This window comes from Vanessa cardui, chromosome 15, assembly GCF_905220365.1.
Source record: "Vanessa cardui chromosome 15, ilVanCard2.1, whole genome shotgun sequence".
Lineage (NCBI taxonomy): Eukaryota > Metazoa > Arthropoda > Insecta > Lepidoptera > Nymphalidae > Vanessa > Vanessa cardui.
Window position 1 is genome coordinate 13097941 of NC_061137.1, and position 17305 is coordinate 13115245.

The 17305-nt window shown below is 32.8% G+C and overlaps 4 non-coding genes across 4 annotated transcripts; 1 reads left to right on the forward strand and 3 right to left on the reverse strand.

Moving 5' to 3' along the window:
• Positions 1-1209: 1209 nt before the first annotated feature.
• Positions 1210-1281, reverse strand: Trnap-agg. The gene has a single exon. It is a non-coding gene; the product is annotated as a tRNA-Pro (tRNA).
• A 1557-nt stretch (positions 1282-2838) lies between these two features.
• Trnap-agg lies at positions 2839-2910 on the reverse strand. The gene has a single exon. It is a non-coding gene; the product is annotated as a tRNA-Pro (tRNA).
• A 3436-nt stretch (positions 2911-6346) lies between these two features.
• Trnap-agg lies at positions 6347-6418 on the forward strand. The gene has a single exon. It is a non-coding gene; the product is annotated as a tRNA-Pro (tRNA).
• A 10401-nt stretch (positions 6419-16819) lies between these two features.
• On the reverse strand, positions 16820-16891 carry Trnap-agg. Its single transcript has one exon. It is a non-coding gene; the product is annotated as a tRNA-Pro (tRNA).
• Positions 16892-17305: the final 414 nt, after the last annotated feature.

Consider the following 17305-nt stretch of genomic DNA (forward strand, 5'->3'; position numbering starts at 1 on the left):
AGAGCCCACCATCTCTGCGATGCTGAACACCTAGAGGACGAGCTACGTCAGGTCAAGCTTGCACTCCACCAGAACAAGCTGCCCGTGCCTCGCCAGCATCGCAGAAGCCGTACCAAGCCACCCACAGTTGAGCGACAACCTGCATTTCTACCGTATGTGAAAGGAGTTACAGACAGGATTGGCAACATCTTGAAGCGAGCTTCGATTAAAACCGTTTACAAGCCTCATAAGAAAGTGAGCCAGTTCTTGAGACCTATCAAGAGTAATATCCCTTTACAAACTGCAGGAGTATATAAACTCGAATGTGAGTGTGGTTTATCTTACATAGGCCAAACAAAGAGAAGCATCGGTACCAGGGTCAAGGAACATATAGGAGATGTCAAAAATAGGCGTTCTTCAAAGTCTGCAGTCTGTGAACATGCTCTGGATAAACCTAACCATTTTATCCGATTTGATAAACCACAGATCCTCGCTAGAGAACACAGATTCATTCCTAGAATGATACGCGAGGCTATTGAAATTCAAAAACATCCGAACTTCAATAGAGAAGATGGTTGGAGACTTTCTAACACCTGGGATCCACTTATTAAAAATTTAAAATCCCAAATCCAACAGACTGCAAGACCTAAAGATACAGTTAGTGCCTTCTGCGTGCAACCGGAACGTTACTCAAGACATCAATTGAGAAATCGTTGGCGATAGTTGTAAATAATATTTCCTTTGTTCTTCAAATAGACAAATGTCATCTTAGTCTACCCGTGACCACGAACACTGCAAAGTGCTCGAAACGTCGGGATGTTTAAAAATAATTAATATACGCGATTCATCCGTTATAATTAGTTTTATTTAAACAGATTGGGACTGTCACAACCAAATACCGCATATTAAATGCATCTGAGTACCACGCGATGCCTTATTGAATTTAGTAAAATAACACTAATATGTATGTATTAACAATTAAAGTAATTAATTCATGAAGTATAACCTAGCCTTATTGCCTCTACTGATGACTGATGATGAAGAAGGCTGGTTAATTTTTTGTCCAAAGGATCGGAATTGCGATTCCACGAGGAAATGCTCTTAGCTTCATTGCACGCGGTCATGATTTATAAAGTATTTAATTTAATTAATATTTGTATTTTTTTTAAAGACTTAATGTCAATAATTCTCATGTAAACAATAATTTAATTGATCGTGAAAAAAATACTTGGGCTCGTCCGGGATTTGAACCCGGGACCTCTCGCACCCTAAGCGAAAATCATACCCCTAGACCAACGAGCCGCTTGAATATACGAATCAAATATTGAACCTAAAACCAATTTTATATGAATCTACCATTCACTTATCATAATTATTATCAGATTGAACCACGCTGTTCCAATGCTGGTTGGTGGAATACACATGTAGCAGAATTTTTATGAAATTAGGCACATGGTTTCTTCACGATGTTTTCCTTCACCGCCGAGCACGAGATTAATTATGAAAATAAATTAATCACATGAATGTTAAGTGCTTGCCTGGGTTTGAACCCGTAATCATCCGTTAAGATGCTCCACTGTGACATCTCGGCTCTTTCAGTTGTAAAATATGATATGAAAAAAATATCCCGCTAAGTTTCCTTAGATAGTTTTCCTTAGGTACGAGGTTTCAATTATAGGATATATTTAGTATTCGATTACCTCTCTATTCCAATTTTTCGTGACGATAATGTCTTTCTAATCGGTCTTTAATATGCTGGCCATTCTCAAAGAAGAGTAACTCCCAGGACATCATTATTATCTTAAAAGAGTTTGTATGCAACTAAATTACACTAAATATTCCCTCATTCTCATTATCCAGTGGGGAAATACAGTATGACTGAAAGGAGTTCAGATTTGGGACTATTTGGACTTTCTTTCGGGCACGGGTGTACTTGTCGAGGACTGGCGCGCATCAGCAATTCCTACCTTTCATAATATTACGTTAAATTATTTGTAACACGCTTATCATATGTACAAAAAACTAAGTGCTATTAATATGAATCTATATATAACTAGTAATTTATTAGTTTAATTTATTAGTTAGTTTATTTTGGTTATTTTCACAGTATTATGTCATATGGCATATTACTTTGGATATTGAATCTGTCTTTATTTTACAAAAGAGAGCAATTCGGTTTATTTATAATCTTGGAGCTAGAGACTCTCTTCGGGATGTTTTTAACAGAGTAGGAATACTTACTGTTGCGTCGCAATATATTTACAACAATATCATGTATATTCACAGTAACATTGATCACTTTGATAAAATCAGTGATAATCATTGTATATGCACTAGAAGTAAGGATAAACTTATAACGCCAAGTTTCCGACTCCGCAAAGTCAATAGATCCTTCTTGGGGCAAGGTATCCGTTTCTATAATAAAATTCCGCAGAAATTTTTAACTTTGCCGTTTAGTAAATTCAAATCGTTTGTTAAAAATACATTGGTAGAAAAAGCATACTATTCGATACAAGATTTTGTAGATGATAAAAAAGCGTGGAGTTAATACCTGTTGACTTCCAAGCAGGATACATTAATTGAAATAATTGTATTTAATTAACATGACGTTGTATTTTTTAAATGTTAAAAAAGAGTAACTACTGAGTTTCTTGCCGGTTCTTCTCGGTAGAATCTACTTTCCGAACCGGTGGTAGCTTCACTTAATTGAAAAATGACGATTCAAAAGTGCTTATAAAAGCCTACTTGAATAAAGTTTATTTTGATTTGATTTGATTTGATTTGATTTGAATTAATATTTTCATTGGTGCACTGTTAAGATTGTTGTTTATGAATATGACGAAAAAATAAAAAGCGATTGGGCTCGTCCGGGATTTGAACCCGGGACCTCTCGCACCCTAAGCGAAAATCATACCCCTAGACCAACGAGCCGCTTGTTGTACCTGTCAAAATAAAAAGTCATAATATTTTTTATAACTTATCGAATATCAATTCGATAGCCGTTCACCAAAATAAGTACTCATAAATGAGTACCTAATTTATTCAATTATTTTTATTTATTTTAACGTATGACGGTTTTTATTTGTATTTTATGCTATTACTGTCAAGATGTAGTATAATAAAAATGAAGTGTCTGTTTGTAATATTGAAAAAACCGCTTTTAGGTAAATCCATATGAATGTACACATGGTAGATATACTGAAACAACGTGTCTGTCTGTTTGTTCGGGTTTATAAAAAAAAATTGCGATAAAAGCACATCGGGGTTTCTTCTTAGTGTACCTTAAAAATCATTTAATTGAACACAATAAGTGTTTTTCTTCTTTAAATCAAATGAACTCTTTAGCTATTTATGTGTAGAGTATGGCCTTTAATAAAGGCATGACAAAGTCGTGTTCACTACACAGCTAATAGCAAAGATTTACAAGTTATGAGATGGTGAGGAACTGGGTCAAATTGGTGATCGGCACAAAGTAAAGGAACGGAATGAAACAAGGCGAGTTTTCCTCATTTATGTACACCCTCTCCTACTAAGCTATCGTTATATACATATAACTCACTCAGACTGTCCTTTTGTGAAAATATAAGTGATGAAAAAAAAGTTTACTAGAACGCAAATCTTTATGAGTTTTATGAAAAAAAAATGATGTATGTTTATTAAGGAGCTAGTTAGCTAATATTCTATAATATTAGCATGTGTATTATTGAGATCATAATATAATAATAAATAAAAATAGTATTTAAGTCGAGATGAATCAATGAATAAAAAAATTAATTAGTAAATAATCAATGTGCGCATTTTTATTAGATAATAATATATGAAATAAAGTATAAATATTACCTTAAATAAATGACTGTTTACCATTTCATATATATATGTATATTTCAATGTTGTTTACACCTATAAAGATGTATCACCTTGCATGTCACCCATATTATATATTATCTTTAAGTGTTTAGTGATAAGTCGACGATCGAAAGTTACACTTTTACAATAAACAATAAATAAAAATAAATATATTTATACTAATATTATAAATGCGAAAGTAACTGTATCTGTCTGTCGCACTTTTCGCTCAATCTCTGAACAGAATTTGATGCATAATATTTAAGAACCAGTAAATATAAAAAATGCCTAATAATCCCCGGAAATAGGGAGTTTGCTTAATCGTGTATGGAACAGTCCAACTCAATATCAGGAGTATATAATACTCGATTGTAGTATTGTAGTGGAAGCAAAATAATCTAGAAACTTTTTTCCTTACAGGAGAGTTGTATGTCGTACTATTGGTAGAGTTTTGCTGACGGTCATATATTAAATCCTCTTTATTAGAAAAAAATCTATCAATAACTGGTAACAATTTTAAATTTAGAAGTGATCTGCTCCCAATGGGTTTAATAACGAGATTAAACCAATATTTTCCATTATTTCGTTTCTTAATTGTTAAATATTTTACGTTCCCTAAAACTGAAAGGAATTCCCAAACGATTTAACTAGACACGCTTTCCATCCACTAATAATTTATGTTATACCACCAAACAAAAATACTTAATATTGGCTTATTTTGGTTACATAAGACATAACATCTTAGTTCTCAAGATTAATGCTGCCTTATGGTGTTATAAGAAATTGTTAAAATGTTTTAAGTCACACTATCTTAATAGCATAAAAGAGACATCTAATAATACAAAATGACCATAGAAAATATTACGATGAAAGGACCTACTTATAAACCTAACAATTAAAGTTATACTTTTTAATTCTCTGATATAGTAAAGTTGCATCGTGTTGGAAGTAATTTTATAATTATTACATATTTATAATGCTTGCCCACGTCCTATTACAATCAACTATCAATACAGCAAGAGCCGTAAAAGCAGATAAAAGACTAAGAAATCGTGTAGATGTGGTTGAGATCTAGAATAATGTATTGTATTTAATATGGATTATCAAAAAAATTGCTTGTATATTATCGTAGCTATTGGCGCTTTGAAACTTCGGAAGTAAAATCAAAGTGGATTTAAGTATTTAAGTGTAAAAGTGCTGCATTATGTTGCATATTTAAATAAGCATAACTTAATAATGAACTGTTTGAACTACATTATATAGCAGGACTTATAAATATCATGTAACATTTAAGGTTTGGTATTTGTTCCTCCTTCGATTAAACAAGGCTCTACTGATTGCCAAATAATGGATGTTTATAGTCAACGTTTATAGTAATGGCTCGGCTCCCTAAGATCTTATCCTGAAGTTATGTTGACTACATAAATAGCTATAACATTTTTCAATTAACGAATTTCTTAATGCTATGATATATCAGATTGGTAGTTTTTCAATTGAAAACAATCTACATAAATTTAATGTTACAATAAGATCGTTTAAAATCAGAGTTAAGCAACACTTTCTTTCCACTTAAGTTTAATTTATTTTATATGTATGTATATATATATATATATATATTTTTTTGTATCTATGTAAGTTGAATGTATATGTATATATATTATAGATAATGTATATATTAATGTATTTATTTGTATTTAGTGTGTAATATATTAATTTATCGTTAAGTCTACTTCAATTTTATAATATAAAATAATTGATATTGTACCTTCACTATAAATATGTATTACAAATAATCTCCACTAGATTCAGGGTTTCTGGAAGAGATCTCTTGTTAGAGATAAGTTATCCCTTTGTACACATTTTTCATTTACATAATTTTCTGTACACTCTGTTGGTACATAAATAAATGAATAAATAAATAAATATAAGCTCTTGAATTGCTGAATCGATTTAGATGAAATGTTGGCACGAAGATAGTTTGTGTTCTATAGGTAGAGTTTTATAAATTTTGTGCTGGTAAAGTCAACTAGTTATGGATAATCTGATAATATTACTTTAGTGTCAAATAACGTTACATTAATTTTAATATGGTCTACATAATAATAGAGATGTCCGGTCAACTGTCAATTGAAAAGTATAGTTTGCAAATTAAATATTTTAGTATTTTACATAGATGTTTTTATATCATTATTTTTGTTTTTTTTTTTTTGCTATAAATTTATATTGAAAAAATTATAAGCGGTACTTATGTCTTTTTTAATTTTGAATATTTGTGTTTCATTTGTTTGTATGTTGCATGTAATTGCTGGTTGTTGTCGACATTTAAAATATGCTTGTTCACAATTGTTGTTAACACGTAATTCAATAAATAATAATAATGTTCATTGCGTGTGAGGCGCACGCCGCGCTTGCTGGAGAATGGTCTCTTAAATCAATGCCAGTAGGTCAGCTTTCACCGAAAACCATTCACTGTGTACGTAATTTGAAAGATACATCAGAAGATTTAGACAGTGTTGTCAACGGCTCGTTGGTCTAGGGGTATGATTTTCGCTTAGGGTGCGAGAGGTCCCGGGTTCAAATCCCGGACGAGCCCAAGTATCTTTTTATTTATTAATATGATTTTTTACTCCGTTCCCATGGATCGAAGTTTCCGCCTTCGCAACAGAATGTCCTGGGGAAATATCTTCTTTTTATATACAAGACGCCTGTCCCGTCTTCGCACGGCTGGATTTAAGATTTTTTAATATTTTTAACTTTTATTTATAGATTTTTTGTTGTTTTCTTAAATATATTGAAATATCTTTAATATTAAATTGAAAACTCTCTGGTGGCTTGATTTTTCCCGACATATATACCTAAATCTCCCTCATGAATCCGTCTATCTATTAGTGAAAATCGCATGAACATCTGTTTAGTAGTTTTGGAGTTATCGCGAACATACAGACAGACAGACGCGGCCGGGATACTTTATTTTATAATATATAGTGACATTAAAATTCCGCATATAGTTAACATTGCGATTCAAAAGTCAAGATTTTAAAGTAATATTATAATAATACCTTAAAGCATAACGGTAATGATAGTGTCAATATCTGATAGCCCAGACAGACATAAAGAAAAAAACTACTTATATCGCTAATGCGTCCATAATCTTGGACTAACTCTGCGCTGTTGCACAGGCTCACCTCATAATCAGGCACCCAAAAGTGGAAAACAATACATGGAAGTAGAATATTCTTGGAGAAGGCTCGTTAGAACAGGCTCTCCAGAATCTACAGGTTACAATATTAAATTAAATGTTAATCTGAAATTGTTTCTAAATAAAGATTCTCCTGAGTATAACCGTATGAAAGTCCAAAGCTATTACTTATACCAACTTATATATCACGTATATTAGACAAATAAAATTGAATTAATATGTATTTGGTATGAAAATTAAAGAATATTAAACCCTCACTTTTTATCAAATATACAGTAACTTGTCAGTATTTGACGTGACATATTTTTCGGCACGCTTGGGAGTAACACCCCCTCGTATCGGCGGTAAACATCAAAACGCTCTCTTCTATCCTCACGCCACCCTCTCCAATGCTAAGTAGCACGGCGTGAAAATTCCTTGCTATATATTGTAGTAATAAGGTCTTGAACACGGATGTGGATGGATATAGCTATAGAGGATGACCAAAGACGATGGATGGATTGTGTGAAAGACGATATGGATAGAAAGAATGTTACTTGTGAGATGACGTCTGACAGAGAAGTATGGAAGGAGAAGACATGGTGCGCTGACCCCAAATAAAATTGAGGATGATGAAGATGTTGATATCGTAGTGATAAATAATTATTTTTATCGATTATTATAATTTATAATGGTAATGTATTTCTATAATAAAATTCCACGGTAATTTTTAACTTTGCTGTTAAATAAATTCAAATTATTTGTAAAAAATACATTGATAAAGAAGTCATACAAGATTACACAGACGATAAAAATGCGTGGAATTAATACTCATTGAATTCCGGGCACTATACATTACATACATATATAATTGTATTTAACTAACATAAGTGTATTAGTAAACGTTGATAAGAGTAACTACTAAGTGTCTTGCCGGTTCTTATCTGTACAATCTACTGCCCGAACGTGGTAGCTTCACTTAATATTATTAAATGACGATTCAAAAGTGTTTGTAAAAGCCTACTTGAAACAAGTGTAATTTGATTTTTATTTATTTTAATGTTTAAAGAATGCATTTTTAAAACGATAACAGATTAAAAATAACAGCCCATAGCTCGGTTCTGTAAAAACTTCACAAGCGATAACTGCACGGTGAACCCTATAAAGCCTGTTATATAATCTCACCTGTGATTAACGCAGGCATTACCGTTCGTCGACCGCTTCAGATGACCGATTTAGTGATGTGCGAGTATCGATGACACTTATCGATATTTATTTATTTGAGAAGTCGATATAAAAACACAATACGTATTGGTTTTTTTGTTTTTACATTATTATTATTAGTATTGAAATGTACTTTTAATTACTTGATAGAATTATTATTATTAATTCGACATGAATAACAGATGGTAATCTTATCATATTAAATCAATGGCTATTATTGATAAGACGCCTTTGATATAATTTATGATATATATTTATACGTCTCTGTTTTTTATTGAGAGCAATAAAGTTTTATCAATTTATCAATCAGTCATTCAAAATATATTTTATTTAATTTATTTTGTCATCTAAATACTTTAAAATCGTTAGTTTATAAGATAAAATATGTTTGATTGTTACTGTCTGTCTATTACTATTAAAACAAGACTTTTTTTTTCGTTGTAAATTTACAATTTGGAAACGATATTTTTGAAAGTGTTCGAACTTTATTGTGTAACTGATAATTTGAATCAATATTATACGACCAAGTTAGGTAGGTATGTGCCTATTATGAGTGCCTCATGTAGACAGAGACTTATAAAAAATACACTGATATTCCTAACTTTTCCAACGGTTTTTCAGAACCTACAATTTTCTAATACATTATACATCGTATAAAACAGTTTTTTGGACAAAACATTGTCATAGTTTAGCCATTTTGTAAAACAAATGTTACATACAAACCTTCATCGTTAATCATTTTTTCTATTTCTGAAAACATATCAAAATCAGTTAAAAATAGATAAGCCTTAATATTTTTATCCAATAAGTGAAACGATTTTCGTTATTTCATAAGAATATAATGGAATATTTCCATTATACAGGATGAATGGACTTTGCGAGTCGAAAAGTTTTTACACTGAGGAAGTAAATACACAATTCGAAATTAAAAATAGCTCCTGTACAAATCACGACCGCGTGGAACGCTAGCAACATTTCCTCGTAGAATCGCAATTACGAAAGTTATTGTTTATAAGGGAAAATATATTAATCCTCCTTTGTCCTTATTCATATTTTTTTTATTAATGTTGAAATATAAATTAAATGCGGGTGGTTCAGAACGACATGTCTTTCAACGTCTATTTTTTTATTCATCGTCTATAATTTTGACGTAAAACATTTATATCGGATTTGGTGTGACAAGGTATTTCGAGCTTTAGCTAATTTTGGTTGACATATTTATCCAGCAGTTAACGATAGCGAAGATATCATACACTGCAATATTAGTGGTGTTTAAGTGGTTTTGCACACACATATCACGGCACATTTGGCCTTGTTTCCCACAAAGACTTGACTTCATATCGTCAATAATAATATCGTCTTATTTATTTATTTATTTGGGAAACCAACGTGGTATACAAATTGTCTAATTCTGCAAGATACATCCTGTCTTAAAAAAATATTACCACATATATCACTCTTACAGTTTAACTCATCATGTAAAAAAAGAAAATAATCAGACAAAAAATACTACTGTGCTTATTAAAGAAAAATAAAAAGAAAAAAAATACATTATACAAAAAAAAAAAAATAAACTCCTACACTTAGCCCAATTATATTTAGGATAAATAATATTTGGGTCGGCGCAGCATGTCTTCTCCTTCCATACTTCTCTGTCAGACGTCATGTCACAAGTAACATTCGTTTTAACCGTATCGTCTTTCACACAATCCATCCATCGTTTCGTTTGTCCTCTACCTCTATATCGACATCCATACTCAAAACCTTCCTTACATGGTTCTCCTTCCTCCGCATATGTCCATACTATTTCGTCTTTAATAATAAATATCGATATTTAGACAACGAACATCACTATTATCCTAATCTATTGTAACGATCAGCTATTAAGACGCGTTGGAAAGTGTTCGTGACGTTTCTGAGCACCCTTAACGTGAAGCCTTATTTATACCAACATTCGAGGTTGTATCAAGTGTATCCGTGACGTATTTCCTGGAAACTTTCACTACAACAGATGCGATTATTATATGAAAGCATCGAAAGTAATCTTTAGAGTTTTGTAAGGATTTTTTGTATCATGTTATGATATAATATATATATTTATGTTGTATACAAGATATAATTGTTCGGAATAATCCCGGCTGCTGAATTTCACCTTCGGAGATCTCGCTAAAATTCTAAGTTTCACCCGCACCACCTTGATGTCCGAAAATCCACAACAGCGCGATTTCTTACACATTTTCTGCCTCGCACAATCACTTCGTGGAACCAGCTTTCGTCGGCTGTTTTTTCGAACGACATGGGAACCTTCAAGAAAAGAGCGTACTCCTTCCTCAAAGGCCGGCAACGCACCTGCAAGCCCCCTGGTGCTGCAGATGTCCATGGGCGGAGGTAGTCACTTTCCATCAGGTGAGCCTCCTGCTCGTTTGCCACCTATGTCATGAAAAAAATAAGCATTACAATGTACCTTGTGTATACCTGTTGGTGAAACAACCAGACCCAGATCCTATAGGCAACTCCCTCAAAATATATCACTTTGAGTATTCCGCATCTTTCTAGGATAAAAGCAGCCTTTCTTCTTTGTTTGTTCGTTAATCTGTTTGACGAACTGTCAAAACCATTTTTCTCAGCAACGCGTAGAGGTAAGTTGAAATTATTACCAAATACTGACGTCTAAGGTCCTTGATGTATCTCCTTGGGAGTCCTAAAAATAATTGAGAGACTTTTACCATTATATGTGGCACCTGGCGGTACGGAACCCTTTTTTTAATTATTTTATTATAAGCGATTAATTTTGAGGAAAATAATTATGAAGTGCTCGCCTTAAATTGTATTTAATTTCCGAGAAAAATGTCATTAACTAAAGCGAGGAAGTGTAAAATACGATCAGCATAAATTAAGAATTATAAATGTTTCTATTCATATTTCATTCCAAATAAATTAATCTGATATTATGACTTTAATGACTTTAGTCAAATGTAACCAATTTTACAGGACTTTTTCTTTAACATTTGTCAATCAAAAAAACTGACAGCATTTCTATGAATTGATCAAAAGTAAACCAAGTATGAGTAAGTAGTTTAACGTGTTGAGTGAATAGATCTTTTTGATATTTCCCAATATGTCAACGATGAGTTCCAGATTGTCTTCTAGAATACATCTATTGACACACATCTATGATCACACTTTATTTTAAGACTTCATCGTCATCATTAGTCTTCTGATTAAGATATTTTGTCTTCAATACACCTCTTCTGATTTATTTATGTACATAAGAAGAGCCGAGATGGCCCAGTGGTTAGAATGTGTGCATCTTGAACGATGATTGCGGGTTCAACCCAACTACAAATAAATATTCAACTCACATGTGTATTCCATCAACTCGCAATATGTTCCAAATCTTCTCCTCAAAGGGAGTCTTAGCCCATCAGAGGGAAATTTACAGGCTGTTATTGATGTACAGACAAAATTATGGCATTGTATTGTTTCACGTATTGGTCTGCGGTTACACATTTATCAACCATCAATATCAATTGTCAAGTCGTTGGGACGGAATTAAAACCGATCGACGTAAACAAATTTACTTTCAGATACCGCTTTCGTTATTGGTTAAAATATCGAAAGCTGGCCAACTTTGATTGAATAAAAACGGTTGATTTAATTTATTCGATTCAAAGGATGAATTAAAACTCAATTGTAAGTCTATTATCCAATGAAAGGAATTTTGTCGATTTGTATAAAACGATCATTGCCATGAACACGAGTTGTAAATTTTAAATGTTTTTGATTTGATCAATCGTGGCAGACCAATCAGTAAATACCGGGATGTTTGCAGGCTCAAATGTTGGGATGAATTTTCACGTGCATATTACAAATTACGAGTGAAATTTATATCTGACCTAATTGAAATAGAAATTTTTGTGTTCTTCATGACATATTTCAACACGATAATCTGGTAGATTTAAACTATATTCAAATCAAAATCACACTTAATTAATTGGTTGATTATGAAGTATCGATATGGAAAGACAAATACCATGACCTGAGAAGAACCGGCGATAGAAACTCAACAGACAAATTTTTGACAATTCATAGTCACATTTGCTGAATATCACAGAGGAAAAGCCAGGGGATGATCGTTCCATTTTCAAAATGAACCAGGAACTGTTTATTTTGCCTAACAGTGGCATATTAACAAGCATATAATAACTTAGCAAAGCAGAGCGTTGACAAAATGGAATTTATTTTTGTTAACCTTTAAAATATAAGAGTCGAGATGGCCCAGTGGTAAGAACGCGTGCATCTTAACCGATGATTGCGGGTTCAAACCCAGGCAGGCACCGCTGATTCATGTGCTTAATTTGTCTTTATAATTCATCTCGTGCTCAGCGGTGAAGGAAAACATCGTGACCTGAAACCTGCATGTGACAAATTTCATAGAAATTCTGCCACATCTGTATTCAACCAACCCGCATTGGAACAGTGTGGTGGAATATGTTCTAAACATTCTCCTCAAACGGAGAGGAGGCCTATAGCCCAGCAGTGGGTATTTACAGGCTATTGTTGTTGTTGTAGTTAAAATATAAATAATGTTGCAGAACGTTATACTCTATGCTTTACATGTCTTAAATATGAGATCTTCAAGCAAGTAAAGTTCATCGTATTTAAATTGTTTCGTAGATAGAGATTTCGGATCTTAATATACCAAGTTTATTTTAACCTTAGATAGAAGTTCAACAGAAATTAAATCTTTATCGATTCGAACATAATCAACCCATAAATAAACCACTCGATTGTATCTTTTTACATTAAGATTATTGAACATTCACTGAGAAATACCCAAAAAAATCAACAACAAAATCCTTTACGAATAACACGATTCATTTTCCTTAAACATAAAAATATCCTTTGAATTAATGAAACCTCTTTCGAGGAATGTTTTTATAGAAGAGTCCTCGTAGTAACGTCGATTCCAAAGCTCCATAACTAGGTCAGTTTGGTTTACGTAAACACAGTACGTGTGATCGAGTTTAGTGCTTAAGACCCCATCTCGATGGGATAGCCGGCGATCAACGCTGAAAAATGAAGCAATATATTTAAAAGCATCCACGTCGTCTCATGTTTTAGTTTATGAAAAATCTATATATGACGTCACGCCTTTGAATTGCGTTGTTATTTGTTTCAAAGGTGACGATTTAGTCTTAACGAATTTTAAAGAAATAATATATAGTGTACGGTAAATAATTTAACAACGATCTAAAATACTTGAAAATTTTTTGGTGATTTTTTTTTATTTTAAGTGAGGGTAAAATAATAGAGAGAAATTGATCACCAAATGAATCTATTTTAGGAGACTGTTAATAAAGTTGACAAAAAAGACTTTTAAAGAAAATATTTAAATTGACAATATTCTCAAATCGGTATAAGTGGCAGGCGACTCTTTTATAGTAAAAGACATATAATACAAGAGATTAAGTTTATTTATTTTTACATTGTATAAAGCAAAGTCGCTTACCGCTGTCTGTCCCTATGTACGTATGCTTAGATGTATAAAAGTACGCAACGGATTTTGATGCGATTTTTTTAATAGATAAAGTGATTCGAGAGGAAGGTTATTTCATATAATACATAGACAATATAGTAAAGAAAGATGTTTCTAATGTGATGTCGTAAATAAACAAATGATGTAGTACATTTAGTATCAGTATTACACTCATGTGAAGCCGGGTCGCTAGTTAAAATAAAAACAAAATTACTCATCTTTATTCTGCATTGGACGAGATGGTAGTAAGATCACGTGTGTTTAACAAAGTTAAAGGCACGAAGCGTCTCTGAGTTTTCATGTGATTAATTTGTGTTTGTAATTTATTTCATGGGCGGCAGTGAAGGAAAACATCCTGAGGAAACTTGTTCGTAAATAAAGTATACACGCATGTGACACACGAAACTTGTTTGTTAGTAAAGTTGTTTGGGTTTATTTATACTTTTATAGTTGGTTTTGTATTGAGATTTATTTACCATATTTGTATCGTAAAATAAGCTGTAAATGAGCTAAGAATTCTTCTTCCCTTAAAAAGTTATTCTACTCCTTTGTGGGTTTGTACATATATAAATATATCACATGGAAATTTTCTGGTTTTATGTTTCAACTCACAATTATCGGTTAGGATGCTCGCGTTTTAACCACTTGGTCAGGTCTTAGAGTATAGGTTAAGTGAAATAGTAAATATATTTTGTATTGTTTTACAATTTATCTCAAATGTGTTATGTTTAAATTTTTTTTACCGGCATACCATATTCCAGTATATCATACATACTCATGACCTATGATTGTGTTTCATATATTCTACATTTGTTAGTATAATAGCGTTCCAAATTTAAAAAGTGAGTGAGCCAGTTTAACTGGTACAAGAGTCACAACAAATTCGTTTTTTGTTTAAATGTACTGAGACGTTCAAAATGCTTATTGATAGCTATTGATTATTAAGGCCTATAGACATTATCGCTGAAATAAAAACGTTTCTTCTTTCCTCACCAATACACCCCGAACCTTGGAAACTTAGATTTGAAACCTGCCTGCCTCCTTGTGTATAAAATAATGAAGATGTCAGCTTATATAATTAGTTAATTGAACTTGCCCAAGCGAGCAACCAGAGTATGATTATGTATGGGATTAGTCCTGTTTTATTTTGATTGAAATAAAGCTTCCAGCCTACAGGGGAGCTTAGAAAGCCATGCACGAGTATTTACCCTCGTTTTGTATTAAAATATACGCGCCATCTCTCAAAGCCGCTTACGCACACGCCATGCATATAATGTCATTCTGATTCGTTGATTTGTGTGTGCACTGTGCCGTGCTGTGCCTTGTTCCGGTTGTACTAAACAGAGTACAATTTGATAAGGTTAATATTTTGTTGTGATAAAATTTCTTAATTCATTTTTTATTGTTGTGTGTTTATGCCCTTTTGCTTTTTGCCCTACTGCCCTTTACTAATAAAAATACTTAGTTCATTTTGCCTTCCTGCCCTTCATTTACAGTGTAACAGGGCGTACGTTAATTCACGAATGCGTTTTCTTTTTACTTTTATTATGACGATGGACTTGTACATACAATGTCCACTAACTAGCTGTTAATCTAGGATACATTTTTTTAAAAACAAACTTTTATATATGTATAAAATTTTTGACTACCCAATAGATGCTAGAGAAGGTGTCATTTTGACAGAAAAATCCTATATTTTTAACTCTATAAGATAAGTTGGTGTAGCTTTACAAATGGGTCACCTGAAGAGGAAACCAATAACCTACTACTTCACTTGGTGGTAGGGCTCTGTGCAAGCCCGCCCTGGTAGGTACCACCCAGTCACTAGATATTCTACCGCTAAACAACAGTACGCAGTATTTTTGTGTTCCGGTTTGAAGGGTGAGTGAGTCAGTGTTACTAGAGGCACAAGGGCCATAGCATCTTAGTTCCCAAGGTTGGTGGCGCATTGACGATGTAAGGAATAGTTAATATTTCTTACAGCGTCATTGTCTATGGGTGATAGTGACCACATACCATCAGGTGGCCCATATGCGTCCGACAACCTATTCCATAAAAAAAATCTTAAACATTGGTGCCGTAATAAATTTTAGCCATCCCTTTCATTACCAATGCCTTACCACTCCTGGGAACTAAATGTTAACCTTTAACCTTTGTGCATAACTATAGAGTTATACTGGCTCACTGATCATTAAAACTGGAACACACAATACTAAGAACCGCGTGTTCAATTATTATTATTGACATAATATAGAAAGTTTCATTTTAAAGCAAGTTATAATATGTTGTAAAGTTTTTAACATAGTAATAAGTTCCAATTTCATTTTTAAGAGGAGGCTACGAAGTCTTAATGCCTGTATAATTTACTTCGTAAGAGGCTGTTAGATGGTGACTGAGATTGTGTTAATAGTTGAACAATATTTCTCCAGAGTACTAGTTTTTCAGTGTATTTTATAGTCAGTTACATATGATACTATGTACAGTGAGAGTAAGAACCTTTTTCAGTGTTCAAATTCATTTCTTTATCAAGTCTTAAGCTCTTAGTACCTTTTGAATCTAAACATCAAATCATTGCGGCGCAATATGTCATTCTCGATCGGTAAAGCAGATTATCGCTCACACGAAAATAGACCTTAAAGTGACGAACCTTTTCTTACCCCGACTGTACACTCACTGCTATTATTAGATACGTTTTTTTTTTGAAGACAAATGAGCCACTTGATGGTCAGTGGACAGAAAATATGAGTTGCTTGATATCCACTTGAATAAGCGAGGAATTGATATTGAGATTTTACTTCTAATTTTTTTAGAACTATTATTATTTTTAATTTATAATTCACCGCTAAAGGAAGTAAATGTATTTGTGAGGTATTGGCAAAGTTAGTAATTTCATGCGGTTAAAGTCGCTGATTCCGTTAATACTACTAAGAAATTCCATCAAAATCGCTTAAAAATAACCGATGTTATCAAAAAACATAAGTCGGAACACTAACCTTTTTGAGCTATGGTTTACGGTTTATGATTAAATAAAAGTAAATATAAAAAAATTCTTTGGGCTCGTCCGGGATTTGAACCCGGGACCTCTCGCACCCTAAGCGAAAATCATACCCCTAGACCAACGAGCCAACTGCGTAACAATTCTAAATATATGCTAAGATTGAACACGCTTACGTCATAAAGTACTTTCACTTAAAAATAATCATCATTATCATAACAAAGTCGCTTACCGCTGTCTGTCCTTATGTATGCTTATATCTTTAAAATTACGCAACGGATTTTGATGCAGTTTTTTTTAACAGATAGTGTGAATCGAGAAGAAGGTTTTTGTATATAATATATAGACAATATAGTAAACTAACAAAAAATCTGTAGTATATTTAGTATCAGCATTGCACACGTGCGAAGCCGGGGTGGTTTTGATAGTCTAAGATATAGTATAGTGGAAGAGTTGACAGCAACTTTGAACAGCTCACACAGAGTTTCTAACAAGGCTAACGTTTTCGTATACTCACATATACTAGTAATATATATTCAACGTT